Raw genomic sequence first — 12,409 nt, 5'->3', positions numbered from 1 at the left:
TAAATAAAACAAATAATTATCATATTATTATACTAATTGTTCATGTCATTTCTTCCACTTTGGTTTTTAAAATTGTGTAAATGTCTTATCTTAGAACGAATTTAATTAATTCATAACATAAATATTAATTAAATGATGGATATTATTATTTTCAAGAATCTTAACTTTTACTTTATTTATCATACATGTTGATTTTATATACAATTTGTGTTATTTATGGTAACATGCAATTCTATTAAAAAGCGAAAATCATTAAAATAAACATTATTCCAAAAAATTCAAACGATATATTGTATGCATGTATATAATACAGTTATTATTGATTTACGTTGGCAACAATATCCAAATAATTACAATATAAAAAGAACTTTTTATATACAACGTTTTTAAATTTTCTGTTGAATCATATAAACTTGACTTGACTAGCTTAAACGATCAAAAAAAAAATATTTGATAGAAATAATACTGAAATGTCATTTTGACACTCATATTGATTTCCATAGTAACGCACGTATATATTAATAATTTCCTAGCAACTAATACTATTGGATTGGATTACGGATTTATTCCGAAATAACTATTCATACAAAACAGAATTAACTGAAAATGAATTCAATTCTACTTAAAGATGGCTAAAAGTATTAAAAGAATACATTTGCATCGTGTTTTGATATATTCTAAAAGTTTCAAATGTCTAGCTAGTCGGGAAGTTAGTTAAAAATCGATTGCAAGATTTGTACCGGACAAAAAAGAATACGAGCTAATGAAAAGTTGTAAAAAATCAAACGATATGTATATACGAGTACGTAGGTATAAATAGTTATTATTGATTTACGTTGGCAACAATGTGTAAAAATACAAAATATATTATTATTTTCAATGTTCTCTTGATATTTCAAACAATATGTTCTATTTGAAAATAAATAGACCATAGATAAATAGCAATTTGCAGACAGAGCACTCAGTAATAATCAATTTGGCATATTATAAAAAACTATGATAAACAAATAAAAATAAAAACATGCAATGTTTTAGAAAGGTATATTATTTCCCCGGAATACTTTATTGAGACATCAAAATGTAATAATTATTGTTATACTTGCTGAAACTGGAGCAATAAATGAAGAAAAGAATATTTACATTTTGTGCAGAAATGGTAGACAATTCTAAGAAATAAAACAAATTGTGAGTAATCTAACTAGAGTTGGCATCATTAAAATGTATTATATTTCTATTTTTAAATGTAATGCGTCGTTATAAATGTATTTTTAATAATATAAAATAAGGAAATTAAACAAGATAACAGTCAGTATTTGTGGCAAAATCACATTCTATCCTACTTTATAACTGTATTGATAAAAGATAAATGAACGGGAAATAGATTAACATGAAGTTTATGAAAGTAACATTTAAGAAAGGTATTTGGAAACGTATTTGAAGATGTCTAATGGTAAGTAAAGTACAAGATTTACCATCTCGCACGAGAAAGTATGACGATTTCATTAGGCACGCCAAGGATGAAAGACACCATATTTTCACCAATCATCCAAAAGGCGAAACGCCATCTCAGGGGCAATTTTCTTTGAAGCAATAGGTTCGTCAGAAGATTTAAAGCTCTACTTTGTTTCAAAATGCAGTATGGAGTTTTACCAGGTAAACGCCATTTTTATTACTTAATAATATTTTATAAAATATTACCAAAATCATAACAAAATTCCTGCAACTAACATCAAAAGGGTCTATAACAGAACCACTCAAACATATACGTATTTGCATATATCATTGGATAGGGAATATGTAAATTTTATTGTTATGTACGTTAATAGTTGAAATTTATGGATTTCATTTTATTGTTTATCGTTATCTCAAAGTTAGTCAGTGCCTTGGGCATCCAAGTCCTTAAATCCGCCACTGGGCCGCTTTAATTATTCCGTAAGAGAAACATTTATGATTGTGGGATACTGAGACGGAGTGTGAAAAATGGAGAAATGGTATCTTTAGGATTTAGGCACAAGGTACAGAGATCAAGTTTGGGCTATAGTGATGATGATGAAGAGCTTTCGGGACATATGAAAAACAAAACTGTACTTTTTGTTGCATTTAAAAATTTCGATGTCTACTGATTGTCTACTGAAGATTTCTTTTGTTACTTATTAGTATTACAATTTTAAATGTTGTCTCTGCGTGATATCCCTTGAGCACCCTTAACTTAAAGTGTTAATAATATTAAAAATTCACGACCACGATGGTCGAGCGGTAATGCATTGGATTGTAAGCTCGTGGATCCCGGGTATGTTGTTTTTAAATGCATATTTGGACCCGGAGTATGGATCTTATGAAGGTTGAGCTAGTCGCTAACATCCATTTTGTGTTGTAAAAAAAAACTCTGTTAATATGTATAACCTCCACTTTGTGGATACTCATATAATTCACTTATGATCGAACATTGTGTTCAGTGTAATAATATATATATAAATAAATTACGTACCTCTTATTTACGAAAGCTCCTCACTTTATCCTCTGCAAGATTTCTGTAAAAATAGAAGAGGGTTGTTTTAATTTTTAAAAAAAATCAGTGTGCTTAAGTATATATCATGATAATTTCATAGGTTATAACTTTTGTTAAGTTTAACATAAATAGAAACTTAATAAATTAAAATAGGTATGGAGGTTAGAAGACGCATTTCGATTCACATATTCAGAGTGAAAGTAAAATGTATCAATAGTATTGTCTTCTTTTTACTTCCTGTACATATTTGATTAAAATGTCTTTGGCACCGTACCGTCTGGTATTTTTCTATTATACGAGGGTGGGTCAATAAGTCCTTAGAAAAGCCGACAAGTGGCGCGACTAGTACTGTAAGCGGTTTGTTTTCATGCAGCGGCACTACCGATTCAGTATGCTGCGAAGTTTCAATCAGATTGGTCGGGTTGTTGTGTGTTTTTCGTACATTTAAAAAAAAATTTTGCTTGTGGAAAATGGAAAAATGGAAAATGGAGAAAATTGAGTTTAGAGCTGTTATTAAACATTTTAATATAAAAGGGTTAACAGCAAAGGAAATAAAAAATGAGTTGGATTTAGTTCACGGCATATCTGCTCCTTCACTTGCAACTATTTATAACTGGTTAAATGAATTTAAACGTGGTCGTACATCAACAAAGGATGAACCACGCTCAGGACGTCCTGTAGAGGTGACTACACCAGAAATGATCAATAAAATCCACGATATGGTGTTAAGTGACCGAAGATTAAAGTTGAGTGAGATAATTGAGGTTACAGGGATCTCAAAAGGTAGCGTCATTTCTATTTTACATGACAAATTGGGCATGAAAAATATGTCTGCAAGATGGGTGCCGCGTTTGCTCACAGTCGACAATAAACGCAATAGGGTGGTGGCCTCTAAAGCCCTGTTGTCGCTCATGCAACGCAATCCGGATGAATTTTTTCGTCGCTTTGTGACTGTAGATGAAACATAGATACACCACTATACTCCCGAGACGAAAGAACAGTCAAAGCAGTGGATTGCGAAGACAAACCATGTCCAAAGAAGGCGAAAACCGCAAAATCAGCTGGTAAGGTTATGGCTACTGTATTTTGGGATGCACGTGAAATTATTTTCGTTGACTATTTGGAAAAAGGAAAAACAATAACAGGGGATTATTATGCATCTTTATTGGACCAGCTAAAAAACGAAATTGAAGAAAAATGGCCTCATTTAAACTGGAAAAAAATCCTCTTTCATCAGGACAATGCCCGTGTTCACACATGTTTACGATCAATGGCTAAAATTGAAGAATTGAAGTTCGAATTGGTCGACCACCCACCGTATTCGCCAGATTTAGCCCCCAGTGACTTTTTCCTTTTCCCAAACTTAAAAAAATGGCTAAGTGGACAACGTTTTTTTTCAAATGAAGAAGTCATCGATCGGACAAATGCTTATTTTGAGGACCTTCCGAAAACTTATTTTTCTGACGGTTTAAAAAAAATTGAGAAACGTCTAACCAAGTGTATTGAGCTCCAAGGAGATTATGTTAAGAAATAAAAAAAAAAATACAAAAATAAAAACTGTTTTAATGCTTTTTTCTAAGGAATTATTGACCCACCCTCGTAGCTTTAGTAGAATCAACACCGATTAAAATGTGTGTTACAGGGCTTTATAGTTTCGTGGGGTTACTGCCAAAAGTTGGTAAGTCTCGAAATCATGTTATGAAGCAATAGCAATTTTTATGTTTGAAATGTCTTCTAAAATCAGGCACAATTCTAATTTCTTCGTGCTTTATGTGCATGTTCTGTAATATCGGATGACCTTGATGTAAATATTATTGACCATATAACTCTAAATACCTAAATTATCGACTTACCAACTTTTGGCAGCAACACTAAAGATAGGCATTTTGGAATACATTTTTTTAAATACACGTATTTGATTTTTAATGTCTATTACCTCTCTAGTGCACTGTGCAATGTCTAGGTTTGTAAATGACCCAAAATGGGTGTTATGTTCGTGAATGATTTTAAAAATAAACATATACAATATCGTAGTTATACAGGCCGATGCATAGACTATAGATACATCTAGACGCCACCCGTTGCATTGCTAAATGAAGCCGCGTGCCTTGCGTTTGGTTTGTGGGCGAGCGAACGCATTCGTCTACAAATGTTCGAGACCATAGACCATTTCGATAGTGCTCGCACTAGACGCTCAGAATTAAAATATAATTTTCTATTTTTTTACGTTATATAGTATTTTTAAGCGGTAAAAATGGAACCATTATATAAAGATATCCATAATTTAAGTTATTTTAAATAAACACTAGGTCACTGATATTAAAATATATAATAATATACAAATAAATTATCACGAACATGTATCAACTTACATATGAAACGTAATACCATCTTCTTGCTTATCAGTACGGCTACCACATTTTAATACAACACACAAAACCATCTTTTCTACTTAATTAACTAAAAATATTTACCACTGACTTTATGTTTAATACAAAAAATAGCAATTTTAGCAACACGAGCTCGCAGGTTATCGACGCTATGTGAAGCGTTTCACCACGATATGCTGGCGACACTTTTGGAAACTAGCTCACACATATGTAGACCTTTTATCTTACTCTAGCGCGTGTCGCAGAGATTGTAAGGGTGCCGAATACTTTCTCACTCGCACTCATGCATCGTTTTTGTTCAGGCCTTGGGCCGATGGGTTAATTACGGAAATCACCGTTCATAAAAGGTAGGTATAATTTGTTAAAAAAAAAAAGAAATTTTAGTTGTTTTTTTTTAGATAATAATTTTGATTACTTAATGCAATACTATCTACTGTACGTAAGTTTTCCATTTATACGTAACTGGATAAAATCAAAAATTTATATAGTGCTAACGATTCATTAGCTATTAGTACGTGCGTGTAATCATTTTCAATTCAACTTTATAACAGCTTCTTCAAAACTAGACGTCTTCATATTTTATATTACCTACCAATAAAATTTGTCGTAAAAAATATTGACATAACCGATAAGTTTCGATTAAATCACAGAATAAACTTAATTATAATAATCTGTGAAATATCACGGATATTAAAAATGTCTTTATAAGTAACTTTCAATATAAATTATTTAGACGACAAGCGTTTTATTTTCATTTTATCACGTTAAAAATAATTTGTAATATTTTTCCTGTGCAAATATCTTATGAATTATTGGTACTGAGTACTATTTTACGTGCGAATTTGTATCTATGAGAATTTAGCAGTGGCTAAAAAAGCGTACTTGGCGTTTATTTAATTAAAGCCTAAGATCTTAAAAAAACTATTTTCCAATTACACATTGACGTATTTATATTATCATCACTTGATTATTTTATATTTTATAAAAATATTTTAATTTACCAACGACATCTGTCGTATACGTAGAAAAATATTATAAAAATATACAGATTACAAAACAATCTGTCAAAGGTTTAAAAAATGTGCCTCCGTGCACATCTGTCTTTAATATAATATATATGTATCGGATGATTCGTCGAGCATTGCTGATATTTTTTTTTTGGACTCTACATTACGTGGCCGCAGTCTGTCTATTGCATTGTATGCAATATGGTAGGCTCCGATCGCGCATAATATTATTGTTTACTGCAGCTTTGTCTATGTAATGATTCTTGATGTGTATAGATGTTTAGGAAAACACGTAATTTAAACTCATCGCTCTATTTAAAAAAAAAATTAAATTTAATTGAATTAGTGTTAGTAATAATGTCGTATTATCTTCTTATTTCCCATAAATAATCCTGAACAGTGTGCTCTTTTTCTCAGATCTCCACAGTCTACCTCTTTCAAAAAGTCACCCCCCACCACTGGTATTTAGTATATTAAAATATAATTTATTCAGCGTATCATTCTGTTGCTTAGTTTTTAAACGGGCTAAGTTCCAAAAATCTTTTACTCTCAACGTGCAAGGTTTGAAGCCGCAGAAAGAATTAGGATTAAAGCAATACTTGACTCAATTTAAACGTAAACATATTGAAGCAGGTGAGGTTGCTATATAAGAGAAAAATACCTGATTCTTAGAATAATTTTAACGTAACTGAAAACCAGATTCGAGATCTTTTTTAAAGCTTTTCCTAGCTACCAATTGAAAATTTTCTCTTGAGATTTAGACGTAGAGGATATTTTTTACTGATTTACGTAATAAAACTTTTCCGATTTTCAAAATTATATTTACCAGGTAGATTGTTATTGTTAGTTTTACACACGCCATTTAAAAAAATGCCAGTACGTACACGTGATTCAATACTCTGCACTGTCTCGAGCACATCAGTGCCGATGTCAGGCGGACACGATGCCGTCACAGTTCAATTGCCTACAAGGCAGTGGATAGGTGGATCTTGGCTTAACTTTCCAATGCCCACCAGCACGCGCATTGAGAAATAGACAGAAGAATGCGATCACGCAAGTACTACACGTAATATTTAAATAATACTAATTACGTTCAGTAATTGATATTTTAAATGGTGTGAATTAATTGCATTTAACATTAAAAATAATTTATCGGTTTATTTTTTTTAAAATAAGAAGACCACTGGCGTAGACTGCTAAATTTAAAAAAAAAACATCTGGAGTGTATATCAATTAGACCTAGGTATCACTCCTTTTAAATGAGCAAATACAGTTTATTATAGTTAGGTAAAACAGGCGTTCATCTATTTCCGACCATGTCCGATCCTAATAGGATCATATGGGCCTCCACAGAATGGAGGTTTTTATTAACAGATTTTGTTTTTACGAGCAATGGATGTCAGCCACTTGCTCAACCTATTAGGTCCATACTCTGACTCATACACAAATTGAAAAACAATATGTGTAATTGCCAGACCCAGGATTCGAACCTGGAACCCACGACACTATAGGCCAACGCTTAACCCGCGGCCTGAATTAAATTACAAAATTGGTAACCATTTTTTGATGGAATTTAAAATATCTCAAACAATGGCGTAGTTGATAAGAAGAACAGTTTAGTTGATCATGCCCGAAAAGAACCCCACTGGACCAACAAAACAATATGTGTACTTGCCAGACCTAGGATTCGAACCAGGGACCCACGACTCTATAGGCCGACGCTTAGGCCGCACGGCATAGAGATTTATTTATAAAATTGAATAAAAATGGCATAACTGGTCTACTAATTAAGTGAATTCGCATTTTAAGTTCATCTGAAGAGGAATTCAGAATAATTCTACTATTAAATTTAACTGTAATTTCAGATTCACCTGATTAGCTAATTTCTTAGATAATTATATGAGCAGATGCTGCCAAAAAATAAACACTAACTATTTAAATTCATAGGATTGGGTAATATATGATTAAATTCGACTTCAATATGGAATTTTTATACATCAGACATATTTCCGTACCAAAGCAGATATTTGAATATTAAATTGTTCTATCAGTAGAAAGTGGAAGATATTTTATTGTCAATATTATGTGCGTAGCCAAATCTGATCATTATTATTAATGGTATTAACCATTTAAAATAATAAATTATCACGTAACACATCACAATATGTAGGTATACGTAGATTATGCAAACAAAGCATCAGACTTCAAATCAGAACACGAGCCGTTTTTTTTTGGGGGTGCCAATAGAGCATGGATGGCCAGTGCGTCGATCGCGAAGGTATTTTTGGTCGATCGTGGACATAATAATATATTATAGGTAGGTATTATGAGTTTTTATTCGATTGGTTTTTGAAGATATGTCTGCTTCAGAAGAATTATTAACAGTTTTACGTAAGTCGTATATTAATCCTCCTCGATTTCCTATTCATAAATTAGTATCGGTAATGATTGATGGAGCTCTTGTTATGGTTGGAAATCATGTTGGGTTTATTGCTTTACGTAAAAATGATGAAGCAATACCCACCTTTATCAGTTATCATTGCATTATACACCAGCGGGGCGTTATGTTCAAAAGTGTTAAACCTGAATCACGTGATGGATGTTGCTTTTAAAATTGTGAATTCAATAATCCATGGTAAAGCTTTAGGCTGCGCGCACACGGCAAAGCGACTGCGCGCAGACGGCAAAGCGAAGTTTCGGATTCATCCGCCAAACGTCGTTTGCGTTTTGTTTCCGGGCCGATTGCGATTCAAATGCGTCAATATCTCGACGATGCTGTCCAAGAGAAAACACAGATTTCAAGGGGATTCATAAACGCCTTTTTTTTGAAACTGCACCCTGCTGCGAGAGTATTTATCTTTCATTACAGTGGCGTACAAGGGTAAATAAATAAATATAAAAATATCAGTACCTACCTACATACATATTGTATTGTACCTACCAGTGGCGAAGGGTGGAGGTAGGCTGTTGAGATCCGCCATAAATATTGCACACTAAACTTTGTCAGTTATACATACTTGTTTTCATTGAAATAAGACTACATTTTACAGATGGTGATGGTAAGTTTTTAAAATTCAATTAAACCCAGCGAAAACCAAGCCATAATAGGTAACAGTCAAAAAATACTCGTATATCTATAAAATATCTAAAATTATGCAATTAAATCATACATAAAATTGGATATTTTATAGATAGAATAATATTTTTTATCTATTATAGTTTGGTTTAGGCATAGCTTGATGAATTAAAAAAATGAACCAACAATATGTGTAATACGTACTTATTCTTAATCTAACGAAAACAAATAAGTAAGAATGAAAAAATGTGCATAATTTTGTCATATCGCCTAAAATATACCAATACTATTATGGTTTGGTAAGACAGGGTTTAATTGATTTTTAAAATCCAACCAATACCATTTGTAAATTATATTATTTCAATAAAAACATAAGTATACATTTCACTGAAAAAGGTTATTGTGCACTATTTATGGCGGATCTTAACAGCCTACTTCCACCCTTCGCCACTGGTACCTTTATTTATTTTCCCACTATTGCTTCTTTTGGAACTGGACTGTTTTATATCGAAAGCGTTTTGAAAATTACCTATTATTGAGCCTTTTATGTATCATCATCAACTTTGTCTGATTAATAATAATTAATAATAAGTACTTGATGGAGTTTGAATTTAAATTCTAATTAATTTAAGTTTTGTACTATTCCATTTGGGTATTTTTTGCGACCAGGCTTTTGCCTTTCAGCATCTTGCGCACTCGCCAATGGCAAATACACATTGACATCAAATTCTTGCTTATTAATAGGTACAATAAAAAAAGATTATAACTTAATACACGAAGAAAGGGTAAAAACCTTATTACCTACATACCTACTAAGTAAAGGATTACGTATAAAAACATAATATTTTGAATAATTTGATTATTTGCAGTGTTTCTAAAAAACCTGTTGTAAATACTATTAATACATTCGGTAGGTAAGCGTATTAAAATGTCATTTCTCGTAAACAATTCTCTTCCAAATCAAGCAATAATGGAAAAATTAAATTTACGTAAAATGGTAAAAAAGAAATACTTAATAATATGTAGGTGTTGTTTACATGTTATATTTTTTTATATTTTATTTATCTTAGTTCGCCACTGGACTCTTGAGACAAAAAAAAGGTTTTTTTTTATTCTTCGGATAGTGCAATAAATAAATTCTTTAGGGGTCACAAGGGGCCGAACACAATAAGGCACATATTGTACGACATAATTTATTACTTTAGTCCGAAAAATTTGAAAAAATCCTCCTTCTTTCTTAATTAGTGTCATCAAGAATTTCACAGTGGCGTTTATGCAATGGGGAAAAACAAATATAATTTAATTAAAATATTTTATAGATTTTTTTGTATATAATTTGTTAGAACAATGTAATATATTATTATACCTATTGTATCTTTTATCAAATAAACATTTAAAACATATTATAAATAAACATTTGAAATATCTCCCCTTAAAATCTGTTCATATTTCCAATAGAATACTATTGCTTAGAATTCAATAGCTACATTTTAATATTATTAAAAAGATAGCTATTTTAATGAGACTATATCAGGTAATTTTGTGTTAGTGTAACTACTAAAATTTCAATCTATTTTTTATGAGGTGTTTTGAATTGATAACTGCCAACTTTTTTTAAATATGTAATTTAATATGGTACTGTAGCGGCTGAATAGATAAATTATCTAAATTTTATTGTCAGTAATCGCAACTAATATATTATAACAAAAAAACAATAATTAATATAAATATACATATACCTATATAAGTACACAGGCACATACCTATCAATAATAGTAGGTAGGTATTCATTATTCTCACTTCAATATATTATTATTAGTACCCGTTTCCATTTTATTGTATCTATAGAAGATAAAAGTGTCAACTAATAAAAAAATTAATTAAATAAGTACATACTACAAAATAAATAATAATGGTTATGGCGAGCCTTTCTTCTGGTGATATACTTCTTCTCATAGCTGTGCTGTGTCACAACTTTTTATTTTATTTTGTAAAACTGCTTACCTACCGAATGTATTAATAGTATTTACAACATGTTTTTAGAAACACTGCAAATATTCAAATTATTCAAAATATTATGTTTTTATATCTACTTAATCCTTTACTTAGTAGGTATCTAGGTAATAAGGTTTTTACCCTTTCTTCGTGTATTAACTTATAATTGTATTAATAAATAATATAGTACAAAACTTAAATCAATTAGAATTTAAATTCAAACTCCATCAAGTACCCTCGGTCGATAGTATTGATCAGACAAAGCTTATAATGATACATAAAAGGCTCAATAATAGGTAATTTTCAAAACGCTTTCGATATAAAACAGTCCAGTTCCAAAAGAAGCAATAGTGGGAAAATAAATATAGGTACCAGTGGCGAAGGGTGGAAGTAGGCTGTTAAGATCCGCCATAAATAGTGCACAATAACCTTTTTCAGTGAAATGTATACTTATGTTTTTATTGAAATAATATAATTTACAAATGGTATTGGTTGGATTTTAAAAATCAATTAAACCCTGTCTTACCAAACCATAATAGTATTGGTATATTTTAGGCGATATGACAAAATTATGCACATTTTTTCATTCTTACTTATTTGTTTTCGTTAGATTAAGAATAAGTACGTATTATACATATTGTTGGTTCATTTTTTTAATTCATCAAGCTATGCCTAAACCAAACTATAATAGATAAAAAATATTATTCTATCTATAAAATATCCAATTTTATGTATGATTTAATTGCATAATTTTAGATATTTTATAGATATACGAGTATTTTTTGACTGTTACCTATTATGGCTTGGTTTTCGCTGGGTTTAATTGAATTTTAAAAACTTACCATCACCATCTGTAAAATGTAGTCTTATTTCAATGAAAACAAGTATGTATAACTGACAAAGTTTAGTGTGCAATATTTATGGCGGATCTCAACAGCCTACCTCCACCCTTCGCCACTGGTAGGTACAATACAATATGTATGTAGGTAGGTACTGATATTTTTATATTTGTTTATTTACCCTTGTACGCCACTGTAATGAAAGATAAATACTCTCGCAGCAGGGTGCAGTTTCAAAAAAAAGGCGTTTATGAATCCCCTTGAAATCTGTGTTTTCTCTTGGACAGCATCGTCGAGATATTGACGCATTTGAATCGCAATCGGCCCGGAAACAAAACGCAAACGACGTTTGGCGGATGAATCCGAAACTTCGCTTTGCCGTCTGCGCGCAGTCGCTTTGCCGTGTGCGCGCAGCCTAAAGCTTTACCATGGATTATTGAATTCACAATTTTAAAAGCAACATCCATCACGTGATTCAGGTTAACACTTTTGAACATAACGCCCCGCTGGTGTATAATGCAATGATAACTGATAAAGGTGGGTATTGCTTCATCATTTTTACGTAAAGCAATAAACCCAACATGATTACCAAC

General features: G+C 31.3%; 1 protein-coding gene across 1 annotated transcript in view; it reads right to left on the bottom strand.

Moving 5' to 3' along the window:
• LOC147070863 (D-beta-hydroxybutyrate dehydrogenase, mitochondrial) overlaps positions 1–12,409 on the bottom strand; it is a 144,855-nt gene that overhangs the window by 56,076 nt on the left and 76,370 nt on the right. The window contains exon 2 of the mRNA XM_085948911.1: positions 2,489–2,531. The gene's annotated coding sequence lies outside the window, so the exon portion shown is untranslated. The remainder of the gene's footprint in view (positions 1–2,488; positions 2,532–12,409) is intronic.

This window comes from Rhyacophila brunnea, unplaced genomic scaffold (genome assembly GCF_057557595.1).
Source record: "Rhyacophila brunnea isolate RB1 unplaced genomic scaffold, BYU_Rbru_1.0 scaffold_21, whole genome shotgun sequence".
In the NCBI taxonomy this organism is placed as follows: Eukaryota; Metazoa; Arthropoda; class Insecta; order Trichoptera; family Rhyacophilidae; genus Rhyacophila; species Rhyacophila brunnea.
Note: the sequence above shows the minus strand (reverse complement) of the source record. Positions and strands in the feature narration are given on the sequence as shown.